Source organism: Eptesicus fuscus, chromosome 17 (assembly GCF_027574615.1).
Source record: "Eptesicus fuscus isolate TK198812 chromosome 17, DD_ASM_mEF_20220401, whole genome shotgun sequence".
Taxonomy (NCBI): Eukaryota; Metazoa; Chordata; class Mammalia; order Chiroptera; family Vespertilionidae; genus Eptesicus; species Eptesicus fuscus.
In genome coordinates this window covers 24,251,405-24,273,267 of record NC_072489.1, presented here as the reverse complement: position 1 = coordinate 24,273,267, position 21,863 = coordinate 24,251,405, and the positions used below count along the sequence as shown (strand labels likewise).

Genomic DNA, 21,863 nt, shown 5'->3' with positions numbered 1-21,863 from the left:
AGCCCCAAACAACAAAGAAACAAAATATTTTATGCAGGTTATTATATTATAAGCTACCAAATTTTAAATACATTTCATACTACATTTCTACCATTTATTGTATATTAGAGAGTGAGTTTGTTGGTTTACAGGATTCACATTACAATCTCACATAAATTTAGGTTTGATATAAGTTTGAAAATAGCTGTTTTTGTTCCTCAAGTACTATCAGGCCCCTACAGAATCAAATAGCACACAGAACTACAATTAGCTAACAACTGCCATAATATTTATTTATTTCTAATGACATAGAATGCAATCATTTTTATAAAATCAAAATAAACACCAATACTGAAACAATCATTTATTTTAATTTCATTCTACATCAGTGCTGGAATAAAATGAGATGCTTCCCTACTATAAAGAAACACTATACAGTCAATTCTTAATGCAAATGAAGGTGAATAGAGGTGTAACTATTTGAAACTCACAAATACCTTTTTTAAGATACTTTTTTTGAGAGAGAGAGAGAGAGAGAGAGAGAGAGAGAGAGAGAGAGAGAGAGAGAGAAACATCGATTGATTGAACCCACAACCCAGGCTTGTGCCCTGACCAGGAATTGAACCAGTGACCTTTCGGTGCACAGGACCATGCTCAACCAACTGAGTCACAGTGGCCAGGGCCACAAATATCTTTTTAATATTGAAGTTGAACTTGACATATTTTATAGATATATGAATTTGAGTTTGTCCTCTGGTAAATTTCTAACACAAACAGAAGGAGTGAACTAACAATATACTAGTAGAGAACCTACTTGGTAGCAAGCATTAAACTTTTACATCAAGTCTCTTCATTCTCTCCTGTCCTTACAACTCATTTGGGGTGATAGATACCATCTTTCAGACAATAAAAAGCACCAATTTGAGGACAACAGCATTTCAGGTCTTTAAATTGGTTGTCCTTATGGTTGATCTGTACCTTCCTTAATGGATTAACGAAGAATGTTGAAGAGTTACTGTTAATTTTTCTTTCCTTTTCTTTTTAATTCTTTAGTTGGGGGGAGGGGGAGCAGAAGGTCTTTTCTGACAGCTAATCGAGGCTAGAGGAAGAGGAAACTACTCTAGTTACTGCCCAGAAATACACATCTCTGACTTCCTTCCTTTTTAGCTGGTTTCTAGGTTACAAGCTGAATAAATCAACAGAGGTGAGAAAGTAAACAGAGGCTAAAAGGAAGGCAACATTGTATGAGTATCTTAAGAAAATCTGTTCCTTCCAATAATATAAGAACCTTTTTGTGCAATTGAGAGTTAAAATAAATGAATATTTTGGTTCCATTTGTCATGGGCCATAAAAGAAATAAACCCCTCATCTTAGAGATACAGAAGCCTAAACAAACAAGTGGATTTCTGTAAATATATAGACTTTAAAAAAAATAAAAAACCTAACTGATGAACAAAAACAGATCCAGAGACAGAGAAGCATTGATCAGACTGTCAAACCTCAGAGGGAAGGTAGGGGAGGGTAGGAGTGGGGGGTAAGGGGGAGAGATCAACCAAAGGACTTGTATGCATGTATATAAGGCTAACCAATGGACACAGACACCAGGGGGGTGAGGGCATGAGTGGGCAGGTGGGGGGGCAATGGGGGGATAAGGACACATATGTAATACCTTAATAAAGGAAAAAAATTGCAATAAAATAAAATAAAATAAAATAAAATAAAAATCTCTAACTTCAATGGCCTACCATTGTAAATATATATTTTTTATATGTAAGGGTAGGAAAAGAAGATGAACAATGGTAGCTAAGAGGATTTCAATTTGATATGGTCTTATAGGAAAGCTAAACTAGATTCAGGAAAATATTTTTCAATATGCCATATTGTACTAGAAATCTATGAAAATATATAATCAAATGTGTAACTCCTGAATCATGGTAATATCCAAAGGATTAACTTCTTCACATTAATGAATACATGAAGATCTTCCAGGTACTACCAAGGTTGTATAGCACAGTTTCATATCTTCCATAGACTATGAGTTCTATAACGATTTCCACACGATAGGAATTTAACCTTACTGATTTTAAGAACTCTTTACACATCCCTAAAGCATGGAGCACAACCACATTCAACCAGTATGTATTGAATGTTTTGTATGTGCAAGGCACTGTGCTTGGCCCTGGGGACACAATGGTGAGGAAAACACAACTAAGTTCCTACCCTAGCACTCTTTACAGACTTCTAGAAGGAAACAGATATTAATAGAAAAATCAAAGAAATAAAAAATTACAATCCGGTTGAATACTCAAGTAATACATGAAGAACTAGGGCTCCTTTAACCTTTTGCACTCGGATGTCTAGTGTGACTCATTAGGTTAGCATTAGAATAAAGGAATCGAGAAAAAAGCAAGCGAGTGCAAAGGGTTAATTTCTTCACTATATCCTTGATAACTGCCTCAGGCATCAGAGGAGGGGAGTGCAAAACAATGTGTCCTTTTTTTTTTTTTTTTTTTTTTTTTTTTAACTTTGCAGATATCATGTCATTGATTTTAATGACGTAAGTTTAGCTAAAAAAAAAAATCAATGCCGAGAATATGAAAACGTCATACATTCTATGGAAATAGTCACTATATTTTCCAATAAGCACGATGGCTGACCTCAGTGTCCTTTATTTTTTCATTCTAGACTTTCTGAATACTAATACAGCACATATTCTAACTCTAGAATAGTTCCCAGAGTTTATCATCTCTTTGACTTCACTTTCAGAATCTCCCTGATTAGTCCCTCTTTCCTCCCAATATTATGAGTTTTTACTCACTTTTCTCTTTCTACAACTTTGCAGATGTGTGCGGCTGAGATAACCATATTTCCTGTGTACAAATAAATTAATAATTAAAAACTGTGTTTTGAGATCTGAAATTTAATGGTCTCCTAACTGTTACTAGGACATAGTCATATTTATATCCTGTTATCACATAAAGCCAAACATAACTAGAATTAAATGCTTAAACAACTTATGTGAGTTATTTAATTCTTTCAAAACCACTAAAAGTATCACTACTTCAGAAGTAGATACTTCAAAATTCATTAATATAGTAATCATGCTTCGTGATTTACTTTGTTTCCCTTACTCATATGTAATATTCTGAATACTTGATATTTTCCCTTTAAACCTTTGTCAATAATAAATATGTAATTTTCCTACAAATTATTCCATAACTTTAATATAACTTTGATAAAGAATTTCAAAAACATTTTGGAACCAGACAAATCAACTTTATGAAAAAGCAAATATAATCAGGAGTGTTCTAGGAAGGAAGGAAAAATAAATAAATGATAAGAAACTAGCCCTAACAAATACTACAATATATTTCAATGTTCCAATTACTACAAACCTTGTGTGAACTTGGAGTATAAATTAACAGTCATCAATGTACAATCTAGAAAGTCTTAAAATATAGCATCTCATGAGCATGGAAATTTAGTGGAAGGTAAAAGGTGTTTTCAAATCAGAGGAAGAAAAAAATGAGGAAAAAAATTGAAAAAAGAAAAGAAAAGAAAAACAGGCCGGCCCTGGCTGGTGTGGCTCAGTTGGTTGAGCGTTGTCCCACGCACCAAAAAGTTGCCAGTTCCATTTCTAGTCAGGGTATATACCTGGGTTGTGGTCTCAATGCCCTGGCGGTCAACATACAGGAAGCATCCAATAGATGCTCCACCCTCACATCAATGTTTCTCTCTGTCCCTCTCCCTTCCTCTCTCTCTTAAAAAAATAAATAAATAAAAATGTTGAAAAGAAAATCAGGCTGTTAAAAATGGAAATGGAACTTCACGGATTAGTAGTCTAATTTTTACAGATGAAGGTATGAACACTCAGAGACAGTGACTTCTTGTCAAAAATTTTTCTTTATAGAAACTTTGGTCCTAGAACCTGGATTTCCTAATTCATAGTTGAATGATTTTTACATTGTAAGATAGTGTAAAAGAACTGTATTGTTTTCATGCCTGTTGGCATGAAGTGACAAAGAGCAGAGTATTTTGCCATCTGCTGAATAAAACTTTAAACTTTGAACTTAAAATGGAGGAAAATGAAACCAGTATAGAAGAAACTGCAAAATTATAGATTAACAAGGAAAAGAGGTAGAACATAATAAATTTATATATTTTTAATATGCTTTACTGACAGTTATGTCACCTTTCAGAAAGAAAAAAATAAGCAGGATTAGGAAAAGAAAGCAACTTGAGTAAAGATTTTTGTTTTGTTTTTTGTTTCAAATAAAAAAGTTTTAGAAGCTATGTTCAGAAAAAGGACACATGGAAAGATGATAAAACACTAATAGTTAAAAGGAAAAGTTTATTTAATTCCTATTTTGTTACTGTTTTTTTCTCAAGAAAAAATATATTTTTTAAATATATTTTATTGATTTTTTACAGAGAGGAAGGGAGAGGGATAGAGAGTTAGAAACATCGATGAGAGAGAAACATCGATCATCTGCCTCCTACACACTCCCCACTGGGTATGTGCCCTCAACCAAGGTACATGCCCTTGACCGGAACCCTTGAGTCCGCAGGCCAACGCTCTATCCACTGAGCCAAACCAGTTAGGGCAAGAAAAAATATTTTTAATATGTGAAGTGTAAACTAAAGATTAAAAACATACTAAACCATGAAGGACAGGTAGAGAAGCCTTTTTTGTTTAAAAAAAAAACAAAAAAGAAAAAAAACACCCAGAATCAGTTCCCCTTATAAATAACAAAACTGTGTTAAAGATGATTTGAAAAACAAAATAAATGAGTAAAAAGGATCCCATAGTTTTAACCAAGAAGTCAAGCAGTTAACCATGTCATTCATTGCACTTTCAGCTTTTTTTCAAAAGTATACTTGTTACCAAGTTTCAAGATACATTCAACTTATGTTACTCTTTTTACTTAGTGCTCTTTTTTCATGTTATTACATTGCCATAATTTTAAACAGCTACTTAATACATACTTTATCAAGTAAATGTGCATTAAGTTTAATTACGTATTTTCTAGTGTTGGATATTTAAGGCCATTTTCACTTTCCTAATATTACAAAAAATAGTAAGAAAATCTTCATACTTTTATTAAACAACTAAAAATCAAGTTTAGATGGCTTAAATAAGTTACAGGTTAGAGTATTAAATTGAGATAAACTCAGAGCCATTACTGGTAGTCTTTAAAAAATACCATGTCATTAAGAACATATTAGAGACAGGCATCTTATTAATATTTATAAAGCAGAAAAGGGGCAAGTTACAAACTACACCTAATAAACTTGAGTTCAAAACAAAATCTGAAATGGATGATTAGAATCATAAAAACAAAAGAACAGTGATTACTAAGAGCAAAATACAGGGTGGGACAAAGTAGATTTTTAGTTGTTCCTATGGAAAAGAATGCAATAATTAATAAATAATAAATAAGCCCTAGCTGGTTTGGCTCAGTGGATAGAGCATCGGCCTGCAGACTGAAGGGTCCCAGATTCGATTCTGGTCAAGGGCACATGCCCTGGGCTCGATCCCCAGTAAGGGGCGTGTAGGAGGCAGCCAATCAATGATTCTCTCTCATCATTGATGTTTCTATCTCTCTCTTCCTCTCCCTTCCTCTCTGAAATCAATAAAGATATATATTTCAAAAATAATAATATAAGAATAAATGCTATGTTTTGTGTACAAACAACTGCAACTACTTTTGCTCCACTCTGTATATTCGTTGAGAGTAATTTAAATAGAAATTAAATATATTTTAATTTTAAAAAGGTTACTTGGTGGATCCAAGATGGTGGCAGAGTAGGTGAAAATTACACTCACTTTCATCCAGGATCAAATCCAAATTACAACTAAATTATAGAACAATCAGCCTGAAAAACCAACTAAAGATTACCTGAGCAGAAGTCTTATAACTAAGGATATACAAAAGAAGCCACCTAGAGATTGGTAGGAAGGATGGAGATGTGAAAAGGGCTGACCCCACACCCATGTGCAGCAGATGAGAATCAGAAGCAATATCTTAGCTGCAAAAGTCCTCCCTGGGGCCCTAGCTGGTTTGGTTCAGTGGATAGAGCGTCAGCCTGCGAACTGAAAGGTCCCAGGTTTGATTCTGGTTAAGGGCACATGCCTGGGTTGCGGGCTCGATCCCCAGTGAGGGAGTTGCAGGAGGCAGCCAATCCATGATTCTCTCTCATCATGGATGTTTCTCTCTCTCTCTCTCTCTCTCTCTCTCTCTCTCCCTCCCTCTCTCTCTCTGAAATCAATAAAAATATATATACTTTTAAAATACTCTACCCTGAAGATTTTAAAAAAAAAGGTCCTCCCTCGGAAGTGAGGGGTCTCAATTACACATGGGCTCCCCAGCCTAGAGAACCAGTGCCAGGAAAAGGAGCCCACATAAAATCTGGCTATGAAAGCCAGCAGTAATTCTGTCTTCCAGTAAGGATCTTGAGACTCCTAGAAACCCAGGTGACCTCTTAAAGAGCCAGGACACAAAATCTCATTCACAGCCACTCACCCTGAGGGATGGCGGCTCAGAGCAGACTGGGGTCATACAGAAAAAGACTGGGTTGTACAGCTTCAGCAAGATGGATGGAGAGACAGCCACCAATGTTCCTGTGCTGAGTCCCCGTCCTTATACCACAGATGCCATCTTTCCTGGGTCTAGCACTCCCCTTCATATGGCATAAGCCTGGGGAGATATACTAGCCCACCTTCCCTGCTGCCTGTGGTCTCACTCTGCCAAGCTTGAAACCTGGGGAGAAATCAGATAGCTGAGGCCAGTCTGGTACTGCGTTACAGTTTTTCTTGGAAGGCTTTTAATGATGTTTGGGCAGACTCGGGGGTGTCAGACACAGGAAGAAACTGAGTTGTGTGGCTCTGGAATGAAGGCCATATGTACTGGCAAGATCCAATGAGCACCACCATTCCTGTTCAGAGCCCTTCCTCCACACTACAAATCTTAATCTATTTTAGCCTGATGAACTCTACTGCTCTTTTACCCTAATGACTCTGAGACTCCACCCTAACGCAAAGGTCCACAGGCCCCAGAAAGGTGTCATCTGGCCTTGGTGTACCCTGAAACTTGTATTGAGTAGCTTCAGACCCAGCATTGGTGCTGAGTTTGAATCTGTATCAATCTGGTGAACACCAGTGGCCCCTACCTCATACAACTCATGTACCATCAGAGGCTCTTTCAGTTACTGAGTCTAACAGGTAGCTGACAAGCAGAGGGGTATTCCGGGGTGCCTTGGACCCTTTGCTGAACTGTGCCAGGTTGGTACTAATGGAAACTGGCCTCAGTAAATTGCTTGGCCCCTCCCATAGTCCACCCAGGTACAGTAGAAGCAGCCACCAACCATGGATTGCTTTGTAGCGCCTACCTAACAGGTAGCCAAGGGCCGAATCACGCAGTGTCTGACACTGACCTACACTGAAGTCCTTCCCAAGAGTCCCCAGAACCAAATACCAGGTGGCAGGATTCAGAGTACATCAGAGCATGATCCAATTAACTCCACAAGTGACAAACTTAAAGGGAAAACTCCACAGACACCAGACCCTGCTGGTGTGAATTCTGCTTCATGGGGTAGGCCCCTATACAGCAGCTCGTGCACTGTGGTCAGGGTCAATCCTTACAGCCAGCCAGCCTGAAGAACAATCCCAACCATGGAGGTGTCAACAGCAATCAACACTCAACTACAATAGGAGGGGCTCACATAATCCACATAAGGGACATTTATGGAGCACATAGCTCAAGTGATCAGGGAGTCTGCACCACTGAGTCCCACAAAACACCTACTACATAAGGCCACCATACCAAGACTGGGAGACATTGCAGACCTATCCACTAATACCCAGAAACAAACAGATAAAGGCAGCCAAAGTAGGGAGACAAAGGAACATGGCCCAAATGAAAGAACTAGAGAAATCTCCAGAGAAAGAACTTAATAAAATTGGAGGCAAGTATCTATCAGATACAGAGTTCAAAACACTGGCTATCAGGACGCTCAAAAAATTTGTTAGCCCTAGCCGGTTTGGCTCAGTGGAAAGAGTATTGGCCTGTGGACTGAAGGGTCTGGGGTTCTATTCCGGTCAAGGGCACATGCCTGGGTTGCGGGCTTGATCCCCAGTGGGCGGCGTGCGGGAGTCAGCTGATCTCTATCTCTCCCTCTCCCTTCCTCTCTGACATTAATAAAAATATATATATATATATATATTTAAGTTAAACAAAGAGATAGTAAGCATAAAAGAGGAAATAGAAACCATATAAAAATCCAGTCCGAAATGAAGAACACAATATCTGAAATGAAGAAAACACTAGAAGGAAACAAGAGATTAGATGAATCAAAAGATCGAATTAGCAATTTCAGAGACAAGGTAGCAGCAAACACCCAATCAAAGCAGAAAAAAAAAAGATTTTAAAAAAAGAGGATAATTTAAGGGACTTCTGGGCAACATCAAGCATAATAACAGGCACATCATAAGGATACCAGAAAAAGAAAAGAGACAATAATAAATTGAGAACCCATTTGAGGAAGTAATGACTGAAAAGTTCAGTAACCAGGTGAAGAAAAAAGACACACAAATCCAGGAAGCGCATAAAGGCCCAAAACAAAATAAACCCAAAGAAGCCCACACCAAGACACATCAGAATTAAAATGGCAAAGGTTAATGATAAAGAGATAGTCTTAAAAGCTGCAAGAGAAAGACAGTTAGCTACAAGGGAGCTCCCATAAGACTGTTAGCTAATTTCTCAACAGAAACTTTCCAGGCTAGAAGGGATTTGTACGAAAAAAAAAAATTAATATAATTTTTCTTTATTGAAGGGTGAGGGAGAGAGAAATAGAAACATTAATGATGAGAGAGAATCATTGATCAGCTGCCTCCTTCAAGCCCCCTACTGGGGATCGAGCTTGCAACCAGGGCATGTGCCCTGGACTGGAATCAAACACGGGACCCTTCAGTCCCCAGGCTGATGCTCTATCCACTGAGCCAAGACAGCTAGGGCTGATATGAAATATTTAAGTGATAAAAAGCAAGGACCTAAAAATTGTATCACTTGACTCAGCAAGGCAATCATCTATATATATAAAAAGCCAGGGCCATCACGACTGAAACAACCGGATGGATGACCAAACAGGCTGCATGGGGCAACCAGGCTGGCAGGGGGGTTAGTGAGGGACAACCAAATGACTGAACAGCAGGCTGCAAGGGGCGACGAGGCTGGCAGGGAGGCTAGTTCGGGGTGACCAAATGACCAAACAGCAAGCTGCGTAGGGCGACCAGGCCGGCAGAGGGGGCAGTGAAGGGCGACCAGGCCGGCGGGGGGTCGGGGGGTGGGGAGGGAGTAGTTAGGGGTGATCAGGCCAGCAGGTAGAGGCAGTTAGGGGTGATCAGGCTGGCGGGGGTTGGAGGTTGGAGGGGGGGCAGTTAGGGGCAACCAGGCCAGCAGGGGTGGGGCAGTTAAGGGCGATCAGATAGGCAGACAGGTGAGCGGTTAGGAGCTAGCAGTCCAGGATTGTGAAAGGGATGTCTGACTGCCAGACATCCCCCAAGGGTTCCTGATTGGAGAGGGTGCAGGCTGGGCTGAGGGGACCCTCCCCCTCCGTGCACAAATTTCATGCACTAGGCCTCTAGGTTAGAATAAAATTAGACATATAGAACTGCCCAGACAAGAAAAAGTCAAAAAATTCATGACAACCAAACCAAGAATTGTTAACGGGACTTCTTAACAAAAAAAAAAAAAAAAAAAGGAACTAAATTTGTATAATAAAATAGGAATGAAAACATATCTATCTATCAATAATCACTTTAAATGTAAATGGATTAAATCATCCCAACAAAAAACATAGAGTAGCCCTGGCTGGTATGGCTCAGTTGGTTGGGCATTGTTCTGTGCACTGAGGGGTTGCTAGTTTGATTCCTAGTCAGGTCACATGCCCAGTTCCCCAGTGAGAGGCATGCAGGAGGCAACCGATCAATGTTGCACTCTCACACCAATATTTCTCTCCCTTCCTCTCTCTCTAAAAATCAATAAATGATTCTTTCTCTCCCTCCCTTCCTTCCTTTTGCTCTGAAAAACAACAACAAAAATGAGCTAGCAATACTTCTATCAGACAAAAGAGACTTTAAAACAAAGGCTATATAATAAGAGACAAATAAAAAAATTACATAATTATAAAAAATGTCAATCCCACAAGAATATATAACACTTGTAAATATTTCTTCACCTAACACAGGAGTGTATAAATATATAAAGAAAATCTTCATGGAGATAAAGGGAGATAGAAAACAATGCAGTCATAGCAGGGGATTTTAATACCTTTTTGACATCAATGGACAGATCTTGCAGACAGAAAATTAACAAGGAAACGGTGACCTTAAATGACACACTAGGTGAAATGGTATATTCAGAGCATTTACCCCAAGGCAACAGAATATACATTCTTTTCAAGTGCACATGGAATATTTTCTAGGATAGACCATGTTAGGACACAAAACAAGTCTCAATAAGTTAAAAAAGACTGAAATCATATCAAGTAAGTTTTCTGATCACAAATGTATGAAATGAGAAATCAATTTTAAGAAAAAAATACCCTGAAAAACAGACAAACACATGAAGCCTAAATAACATGTTACTAAACAATGAATGAGTTAATAATAAGACTAAGAAATAAATAAAAAGATGCCTTGAAACAATGGAATGAGAACAACAACCTAAAATCTAAGAGGAAAATTCATAGCATTACAGGCCTACTTCAATAAACAAGAAAAGTCTCAAACAATCTAACCTTACACATAAAGGAACTATTAAAAAAAAAAAAAACAAAGAAAGCCCAACATGAGTAGGAGAGGGAAAAAAAAAAAAAATCAGAAAAGAAATAGTAAAAAAAAAAAAAAAGCCAAAAAGAAAATAATGCAAAGATCAATAAAACGAGGAGCTGGTTCTTTGAAAAAAATAAAGAAAATTGATAAACCTTTAACAAGTTTCATCAAGAAAAAAAAGGAAGATGACTCAAATAAATCAGAAATTAAAGAGAAGTAACAACTGACACCATAAAAATACAAATGATTATAAGAAAAGGAAATAAGGCAACAAATTGGACAATCTAGAAGAAATGAATAAAATCCTAAAAACATAATTTTCCAAGAATGAATCAAGAAGAAACAGAATATCTGTACAGACCAATTATACACAACAAAACTGAACAGTAATAAAAAAATTAAAAAAACTCCCAACAAACAAAAGTCCTGGATCAAATGGATTCATAGGTGAATTTTACTAAACATTTAGAAAAGAATTAACACCTCTCTTTCTGAAACTATTAAAAAAAATTCAAGAGTAGGGAAGGCTCCAAAGCTCATTTTATGGGACCAGCATTACCCTGATTCCAAAACAAGACAAAGACATCCTATCTAATAAAGAGGGAATATGCAAATGGATCATCACACAGATGGCAATGCCCAGTCCCCTCAGCCCCGCCAGAGTCTCCCAGTCCATTTAGCCCTGCAGGAGGGTGGGGGGGTTGGCGGACACACAGTGCAGCCAAACCTACCCTCAGACCCCCAGCCACCCAAGGCTGGCCCGAGGCGCAGGCAAGCCTCAGGTGGCGGCTGCCCAGCCACCCAGGGCCACTAGAGGCGCAGGCAAGCCTTGGATAGCGGCTGCCCAGCCTCCCAGGGCCACCCGAGGCTCAGGTAACCAGGGCCAGCTGAGGCTTGCATTGCCGGCAGTGGCAGCAGCAGAAGTGTGATGGGGGCATTGCCTTCCCTTGATTGCCGGGTCGCCTCCCGCCCCTGAGGGCTCACGGACTGTGAGAGGGGGCAGGCCGGGCTGAGGGACCCCCCCTCCAGTGCATGAATTTTTATGCACCGGGTCTCTAGTGTGTGTGTGTGTGTGTGTGTGTGTGTGTGTGTGTGTGTGTGTGTATCCCTGATGAACATGAATGCAAATATTTTCATTAAAACATTAGCAAATCAAATTCAACAGTACATTAAAAAGATCATTGCCCAGTCGGTGTGGCTCAATGGTCGACCTATGAATCATGGGATCATGGTTCGATTCCCAGTCAAGGCACATGATAATACATATAGTTTGTGGGCTTGATCCCCAATAAGAGGGTGGAGGAGGCAACTGATCCATGATTCTCTCCTATTATTGATGTTTCTATCTCTCTCTCCTGCTCCCTTCCTCTCTGAAGTCAATAAAAATATATTTTAAAAATATATATCATTTACCCTGATCAAGTGGGATTAATTCCTGGGTTGCAAGTTTGGTTCAACATCCGCAAAACAATTAACGTGATCCACTACCTAAACAAAATGAAGGATAAAAATCATATATTCCTATCAATGGATGCATAAAAAGCACTTGACAATATTCAGCAGTCATTTATGATAAAAAACACTCAGCAAAGAGGGGATAGAGGAAACATATCTCAACATAATAAAGGCTATATATGACAAACCCTTAAACATATTCAATGGGAAAAAAATGAAAGCTTTTCCCTTAAGATCAGGAACAAGACAAAGAGGTTCATTTTCACCACTTTTATTCAATGTAATATTGGAAGTTTTAGCCACAGCAATCAGACAAGAAAAAATAAAATGCACCCAAATTGGACAAGAAGAAGTAAAACTGTCATTATTTGTAGATACCATAATACAATGGAGAACCTAGACATCCCACCAAAAAAACAAAAACTACTAAAACTGATAAATGGATTTAGTAAAGTAGCAGGGCACAAAATTAATATCCAGAAATTGGTTGCATTTTTGTACACCAATAATGAACTATCAGAAAGGGAAACTAAGAAAATAATCCCACTTGTAATTGCATAAAAAGTAAAAATAAAAATACCTAAGACTAAGTTTAACCAAGGAGAAAAAGAGACCTGTACTTGGAAAATTATGAGACACTGAAGAAAGAAAGTGAAGAAGATACAAATAAATGAAAACATATACTGTGCTCATTGATAGGAAGAATTAAAAACATTAATATGTCCATAATAACTCAAACAATCTATAGATTCAATGCAATCCCTATCAAAATACCAATGCCACCTTTCACAGAAGTAGGACAAATAATAAAAAACTCATATGGTAGCATAAAAGACCCCAAATAGCCATAGCATTCCTGAGAAAGAAGAAAAAAGATAGATATATAATGCTACCTATTATCAAACTATAATGCAAGGCCATAGTAATTAAAACAGCATAGTACTGGCAAAAAACAGACATATAGATCAATGGAACAGAATAGAGAGCCCAGAAATAAACCCAAACCAAACTAATATTTGACAAATGAGGCAAAAAACACACAATGGAGTAAACAGAGTCTATTCAATAGATGATGTTGGGAAAATTGGACAGATACATGAAAAAAATAAATTAAAACATCTTCCTACTCCACATTCAAGAATAAACTCAAGATGGATTAAAGACTTAAATGTAAGTCTGGAAACCATAAAAACCCTAAAAGAAAACATAGGCAGTAAAATCTCAGACCTTTCTCTTGGCAATATTCTTTTGATATATCTCCTTGGACAAGAGAAACAAAAGAAAAAATAAACAGATTGAACTACATCAAAACTAAAAAGTTTTTACACAGCAAAGCAAATAAAAAAGACAACACACTCATTGGGAGAACATATTTGCCAATAATACATCCAAAAAGGGGTTAATATTCAAATCTCTGAATAACTGATTCAACACAACACCATAAAAATAAAATCCAACTAAAATATGGGCAGAGAACCTGAATAGACTATTCTCCAAAGAGGACATAAAGATGAGCAATGTACACATGAAATTATGCCTAACATAACTAATCATTAGAGAAATGCTAATTAAAACCACAATGAGATATCACCTCATATTTGTAAGAATGGCTATCATCAACAAACAACAAGTGTTGGCCAGGATATGGAGAAAAGGGAACTGCAGTGCTCTGTTGCTGGGATTGCAGATTGGTGCAGCAACTATGAAAAACAGTATGGCCCTGACCGGTTTGGCTCAGTGGATGGAGCATCGGCCTGTGGGCTGAAGGGTCCCGGGTTCGATTCCAGTCAAGGGCATGTGCCTTGGTTGCGGGCACATCCCCAGTGGGAGGTGTGCAGGAGGCAGCTGATCGATGTTTCTCTCTCATCAATGTTTCTAACTCTCTGTCCCTCTCCCTTCCTCTCTGTAAAAAAAATTTAAAAAAAATCAATAAATATATATATATATATTAAAAAAAAACAACAGTATGGAGGTTCCTCCAAAAATTAAAAATGTAACTGCCTTATGACCCAACAATTCCATTTCTGAGTATATATCTGGAGAAATCTAAAACATTTGTTTTAAAGAATACATGTACCCTTATATTCATTGTAGCATTATTTACATTAGCCAAGATATAGAAGCAATCCAAGTGCACATTAACAGTGGATAAAAAAGAGGTGGTACATGTATACAATGGAGTATTACTCAGCCATAAAGAAGAATGAAATCTTCCTATCTGCAACGGCATGGATGGACCTGGAGTGTATTATGCTAAGTGAAATAAGTCAATCAGAGAAAGACAAATACCATTTTATTTCACTCATATGTGGAGTCTAAAGAATAAAATAAACAACAAAACAGAAACAGATTCATAAAGAGAATAGACTGATGTTTGCCGGAGGTGTGGGGAGTGGAGGACTGGGTGAAAAAGGTAAAGAGATTAAGAAGTATAGGTTGATAGTTACAAAATAGTCACAGGGATATAAAGTACAGCATAGAGAATATAGGCAGTAATATTGTAATTACTATGTATGGTGCCAGGTTGGTACTGGAAATATTGTGGGCAACACTTTGTAAAGTATATGATTGTCTAACCACTATGCCTGACACCTGAAACTAATGAAATAGTACTGAATGTAAACTGTAATTAAAAATAAAATTTAAATTTAAAACTAACTAAATAAAGATAAAAGGTTACTTTTAGAGTGGTTCTAACCCAATCAGCCAGCTCCGATGGCAGCCGTTTCCTCCACGGGTTGAGCAAAGGGAGGGGTAACAGCCGCAGGTGCTGATTCCTGTGGTCACTGTATATAGAACTTTATCTGATTTACTCTCTGTGGCCAGCAGTAAACTTGGCATAAAAGCCACTAGTGTGTATAATGGGAAAGGTGGACTGATTGATGATATTGCTTTGATGAGGGATGATGATGTTTTGTTTTGTGTGAAGGAGAGCCATTCATTGATCCTCAGACAGATTCTATACTACCTGAAGGGTTGTCAGGATCTCACACAGACTGGCTTACATTAAATGTTGGAGGGTGGTACTTTACAACTATACGGAGCACTTTAGTGAACAAAGAACCCGACAGTATGCTGGCCCACATGTTTAAGGACAAAGGTGTCTAGGGTAATAAGCAAGATCATAGAGGAGCTTTCTTAATTGGCCGAAGTCCTGAGTACTTTGAACCAATTTTGAACTACTTGTGTCATGGACAACTCATTGTCAATGATGGCATTAATTTACTGGGGGTGTTGGAAGAAGCCAGATTCTTTGGTATTGACTCACTGATTGAACACCTAGAAGTGGCAATAAAGAATTCTCAACCACCAGAGGATCATTCACCAATATCACGAAAGGAATTTGTCTGATTTCTGCTAGCCACTCCAACCAAATCAGAATTGCGGTGCCAGGGTTTAAACTTTAGTGGTGCTGATCTTTCTCGTTTGGACCTTCGATACATTAACTTCAAGATGGCCAATTTAAGCCGCTGCAATCTTGCACATGCTAATCTACGCTGTGCAAATCTTGAACAAGCTGATCTCTGGATCAGTGCTTGACTGTGCAAATCTCCAGGGAGTCAAGATGCTCTCTGTTCTAATGCAGAAGGCGCATCCCTGAAACTGTGTAATTTTGAAGATCCTTCTGGTCTTAAAGCCAAATTAGAAGGTGCTAATCTAAAAGGTGTGGATATGGGAAGAAGTCAAATGACAGGCATTAACCTGAGAGTTGCTACCTTAAAAAATGCAAAGTTGAAGAATTGTAACCTCAGAGGAGCAACTGGCAGGAACTAATTGAGAGAACTGCGACCTGTCTGGGTGTGACCTTCAGGAAGCCAACCTGAGAGGTTCCAAAGTTAAGGGAGCTATATTTGAAGAGATGCTGACACCACTCCATGTCACAAAGTGTCAGATGAGACTTTAGGGCTGGAGGAAGATACTCAATATGAAAATGTTTTCCTTATCACTTTTATTTCTTCACTCAGTTGTCTAGAAGAAATAACACTGTAAGGAAATTAAAAAGACAAAACCATTTAGAGGATTATGCTTGTTCTCAGTGGTGCATAAAGAAAAAAGTGGCTTTTTCCCACATTCTGGTTTTAACAGAGAAGCACTCATTTACCAGCTGTAGGGAAGCTAGATTAGATTGCTGCCTTTAGAGTGGAGTGGGGGGTTCGCCTGGCTTTATGATATCTATCATATTTGCTTTAAATAGGCATGATGTGGAATTACCATCTTGGTTTGAAATGCACTTGAGGATTTTCATTTATGAGAAGCACAACATATTAAATTGTATTTATTGAGTCTCTAGATGCATATGGATATTTAAATTGTTAAACTTAAAATTTCAAGAGGTTGTTCAGGTTATAAAAAGCTTTCAGGCTGCCTCCCTTTACGTGTCACACCATGTGAATATGGTGAGATCAGACTCCCAAAGGCTCTCTTTTCAGGTTCATTTTAATAATGGTTATTTTTTTTAGAACAAAATAGTAGCTGAATTAAAGAAATCCTCCATTCTTACTGGTTGAGACAAGAGTTGAAAGAAAGACATCATTGTCAGCTGAAGTTACAGTGGAACTCTGTAATAACAACCTATAGCAACAACTTTTAAAGGATCACTCTTCAGAATTTCATTCTAAGCAAGTTCCACTCAATGCAGACCAAGCAATTTTTTATTTACACTACCAGCCTAGTTTCCTCCTGTACAGTCAAAACAAGCATAGGAAGATACTTCAAAACCAAAAAACCAAGGTGTGTTACTAATATTTAATTCAGTGGCCAAATAGTTTAATCAGGGACAGCTTAGAACAAGATACTAAGTCTCAATCCACTGTAATCAACCCTGCAAAATATGAATGGGTATTGCAAAGTCATCTTTTAGATAGCTACACAATAGATTGCAGCTAAAACTCTACAGTGGAGAATGAAGATTTTAAACTATTCAATTATAGCCACCAAAAAACTTAAAAATAAAAATATTTGGCTGGTCCAAAATGTAATACCAGTCAGTCAGCACCTGTGGTTCTTTAACTTATATTTTCTGGTTTGCTTTTGTTTTAATAATTTTAGCCTAATTTTCTTGAGTCATTATCTCTCTGCAGCAGCAGAGAAGGAGCCTGTACCAGTAAACGGTGTCCTTACATCTGCCCTAAATGGATTCTGAATTCTCCAGACTCATCAGTTGAGGCAATGAATTATTAAAACCCACTTTGTATTCTTTGGGAGGATGACATGTCTTGAATATTTACATAGCTTATTCTATATATACACATGCAAAGCTTTCCTTACAGTGAAGGGTATATGCATAGTAGGAGGAGAATCAGGCCTTTACAGGTAAAGGAAAGCAACTTCAGAAATGAATTATTTTCTTTGCTTTATTGTTTTCACCAGAGAAGTATTGTACTGAGAGATATCTATTTTCATAATCAATATGTGCCTAAATTATATTTAAACCATTTCACTCTGTAGTATATTTTAAACAACTCTAGAAAATGTGGTTCAGCTACTTAAGGGTACCTCTGTAGACATAACCTAAAAGTGCAAAAGAATCTGAAATATGAAACATTAGAAACTGCAGAGTTCGGGTCTAATGTATACTACATTAATAAACAATGTGAAATGTTGGGGGGAAAAAAGGTTACTTTTATCAAGACAACCTGTGATATGTAAGTCAATGAACTATGGGTTGGATGACAGTTCTTGATGCATTTGTACCTGGTAAAGAGTACTGAATAATAGTACTGTTTTTAACTTATAACATGCTATCTTTTCGTCTTTGTTCTTACATACTAAGACTTGAAGGCTATCTTTATATGACAACAAATGACAGAATAATTCTGAAATATATCATAAAATATAATGAAGAACTACATTTTTAAATGATCAAGAAAAGCTGGAATAAGGATTAATCCCCAACCTTAACAGTGAAAAAGTTAGGTCCAATTTTTAGGTTTAAAAAAACATAGAATATAAAGAAGATGTGGCTTCCTAGAAATTCATGTGAAAGAATTTCAAGACACAAAGTCAATACAAGTTATATATTAAAAAGTGGGGGTAAATTTTTGACACAAAGTGCTAAGACCAAGGGAGTAATAACAGTCCCTTCATATTTTGCATTGTTTATACCATCTCTGAATGTCTTGTTCAATTTGGGACATCAGAATATAAGAGAAACAATTATAAACTAAGGTGTGTCAAAAAAATGTAAAAATCATGGATTATTAGGATCATTAGAAGAAATGGAGATGTCTTGCCTGGAGATGAGGAGGAAGACAAACAATAATTATGTACTATTATTTAAAAGGTTTGGAAAATTGGAAAGGTAGAGCCTTATAAGTAAAATTTCTAGGAATGCCAATTCTAGCTCCACACAAAGAAGGAACAACATTTCTAATAAACACTACCAAAACAAGCAGAGTTATTCACCAAGTACTGAGCTTTCAGCTTCCAATAACTAGAAACTATTAAGAAGAATCTCAATGAAAACTAACTTGACAAGTCATTGAAGGATCCCATTTCTCATGTTAGCAAGGGGTAATTTATAAAATATTAAAGATTCTTTCCAATTCTAAGACTCTAATACGGCTTTCTTTAAGCCACTTCATGTTTAATAGCAAAGTGAAGATAAGCAAGTTTAAACCAAACTTTTCATCAACACTGCTACTATTTTTGCATATATGAAAGCATAAAAAGAGTACTGCTGAATGTTCATGTATTATTCACATAAGGTGAAAGAATTAAAAATAAAACATATTATCTCCCACCTCAGAGTAAATTAACCAAGGCCTATATAGCTCGGCAGAAATAAAACTACATGGGAGACTTCTGTAGCATGGGATTACTGTAATCCACAGATCCTTTATATCTTCTGATGAAAAACCAATGTAATTTTGTGGGAATAAAAATTATTACATAACTAGAGGCCTGGTGCCTGAAATGCGTACATGGGTAGGGTCCCTAGACCTGGCCAGCGATCAGGGCCTATCAGGGCCTTCTGGCTGCTGGCCAAGGCCTCCCTTCCCCAGCTGCCAACTGCTGCCGACCAGGGCCTTTCTTCATTCCATGCCGCCCCCTGGTGGTCAGCACATGTGATAGCGAGTGATCAGTCTCCCGGTCGAACTCCTGCATGGACAATTTGCATATTAGGCTTTTATATAGATAGATAGATTATATCAACCCAATCATAAGTAAAGGCATGTGTTGAAATAATAATAATAAAAAAATCACAAAATTGCCAAAACCGGTTTGGCTCATTGGATAGAGTGTCAGCCTTCGGACTGAAAGGTCCCAGGTTCGATTCCGGTCAAGGGCATGTACATTGGTTGCAGGCACATCCCCAGTAGCGGGTGTGCAGGAGGCAGCTGGTCGATGTTTCTCTCTCATCGATGTTTCTAACTCTCTCTCCCTCTCCCTTCCTCTCTGTAAAAAATCAATAAAATATATTTAAAAAAAAAAATCACAAAATAAAAAGTTAAGCTAAGATAAAATGTCTTACAGACTGAGGACCTGTCAACCATACCATCCTTAGAGAACGGAGTATATGCCCTTATGTTTGCATATGACTGTTTTCTTGGCCTTTTTTGTTCTAAAACTAATTTTAAAATCTATTTTCCAATTTTCCTTAATAATTTCACTGGTTACACTTTTGTAAAGTTGAATCAAATCTCTATTTCTTTACTGGTTTTGTTAATTTCCGTCTGGCAAACATCTGTTTCTTGTGCAGCACAGCTCTACAAGTCAACAAGGCTCTACAATTATTTCCCCATTACCTCCTTGTTTGTAAAAAACTCTGATGATGTCAGCAACAATCTGGAAGCTGGAATGTTTCAATTTAAAAAGAGGGATTCACAGTTCTCCCTCCAGGGAGCACATCCTTGCATTTCCTTTTCCCTCTTCTTCCCTTCCCCCTCCCCCCCTGGCTTGTATCCCCTAACCTCTAAGGGACCCCATGAGACTTGTGACCAGAGGAGAAATTGGCAGCAGCAGCTCGTCCCAGGCTAACCCCCTGAACCTGTCTCCAAGGTCGCCTTTCCCCCCTTTTCTCTGACTTTCCAGTGAGCCAAAGCAGCCCAGCCTAAGTTCTCCTGTTGCTTCTTCTATGCCTTTCCTTATTTTACTGCCCTAAGTATGTTTTTGTTGCAGTCAATAAATTCTTGCTTGCTTTTCTAAAAGAAATGAAAAGGGGAATTTACAATTTCCATTAAGTATGATACAGTAGCTATTTTGATTATCGTAAGAATTAATACATATTAGGTGACAGTGATGTGCTAAGTAGTATTTAAATTCAAAATATAGTAAGGTAATGCCAACGTTATCCAAGTTTCAACCATAGTTCTCTTTATGTATTGACAATTTATGCAAACATTTTGACAGTTATGAAATATCAAAGTACTGCTGCACCAAGTAAAAGGAGTACAATGGAAAAGAAAACTTTACATCACACTGCAGTGTTTTATTTCAGTTAGAAATTATTATTTATTTAAAATAAACATTCCTTTCCTTCTAATATGTTTTAGGGCAATTGAAAGTTATATTTCAAAAATGTACAGAGAAAATGAATACCCATAATCTATTTTCAGGTCAATAACCACTAATTTAATTTTAATACACTTCCTTTAAACAAAGTCCCTCCCCTCTATGCTTAGTTCAGGTCAGTTGCTGTTTCACTGAGGACAACTCCCTTTAAAGGCATGAGGCAACGAAAGTCCCAAGGTTAACTGAGAAAAGAAAAAGTTGAGGCCCATTAATGATGCCCAGAAGCCTTACTTAAGTTTATCTCTTTAGAGAGAGGAAGGTTTGACAATTAGACTCTTCAAGGCTAATAAAGATTCCCCCAGGGTCTTAGTTTCCTCCAAAGTTTCAGACAGCCTGTAAGTAGTCTGGGCAAATATACTTTAGGACTCCTGTGGATTTAGTAGTGTTTTTATAGCTCCTGAAACAGTTGTTTTGTCTTTGGGGATTTAAAAGCTTCTCTGCATTTGACCACCTGCTTTAGGAGCTTTTTAAAATAGAACAAATTTTCCTAATTTCAGGAACCCTGAAGATCATCTTTCCTGCTTCCTGTTACATTTATGTCAAACTATACTGTTTTAACTTTGAGCTATATTTTACTTGGCCTTGGAAAATATGAGCACTTAAAAAGTTACATTTTAGCACTGGCCAATGTGGCTCAGTTGGTTGGGCTTCATCTCATGCAATGAAAGGTTGCCAGTTCGATTCCCTGGTCAGGGCACATGATGAGCTTTCTGCTCAATCCCCAGTAGGGGGCACGGAGGAGGCAGCCAACTGATGTTTCTCTCTCACACTGATGTTTCTCTTTCTCTCCCACTCTCCTTTCCTCTCGCTCTAAAAGAATAAAAATATTTTTTAAAAAGCGTGTTCAGAATATTAATTTTTTAAAAGTTACATTTTAGGCCCTGGCCATGTAGTTCAATTGGTTAGAGCATCATCCTGATATGCAAAGGTTGTGGTTATGATCTTGGTCAAGGCACCTACAGGAAGCAAACAATCTATACTAATAAAAGGGTAATATGCTAATTAAGACGGATATCTTCCGACATCCATCCAGACAAAGCCCTGGCAGCTGTGAGCCTCATGAGTAGGACATCCCCTGAGGGCT

General features: G+C 37.7%; 1 protein-coding gene and 1 pseudogene across 2 annotated transcripts in view; one reads left to right on the top strand and one right to left on the bottom strand.

Moving 5' to 3' along the window:
* JMJD1C (jumonji domain containing 1C) overlaps positions 1 to 21,863 on the bottom strand; it is a 247,142-nt gene that overhangs the window by 91,508 nt on the left and 133,771 nt on the right. The gene's annotated exons all lie outside the window — the stretch shown is intronic.
* LOC103289568 (BTB/POZ domain-containing protein KCTD9-like) lies at positions 8,270 to 16,169 on the top strand (annotated as a pseudogene).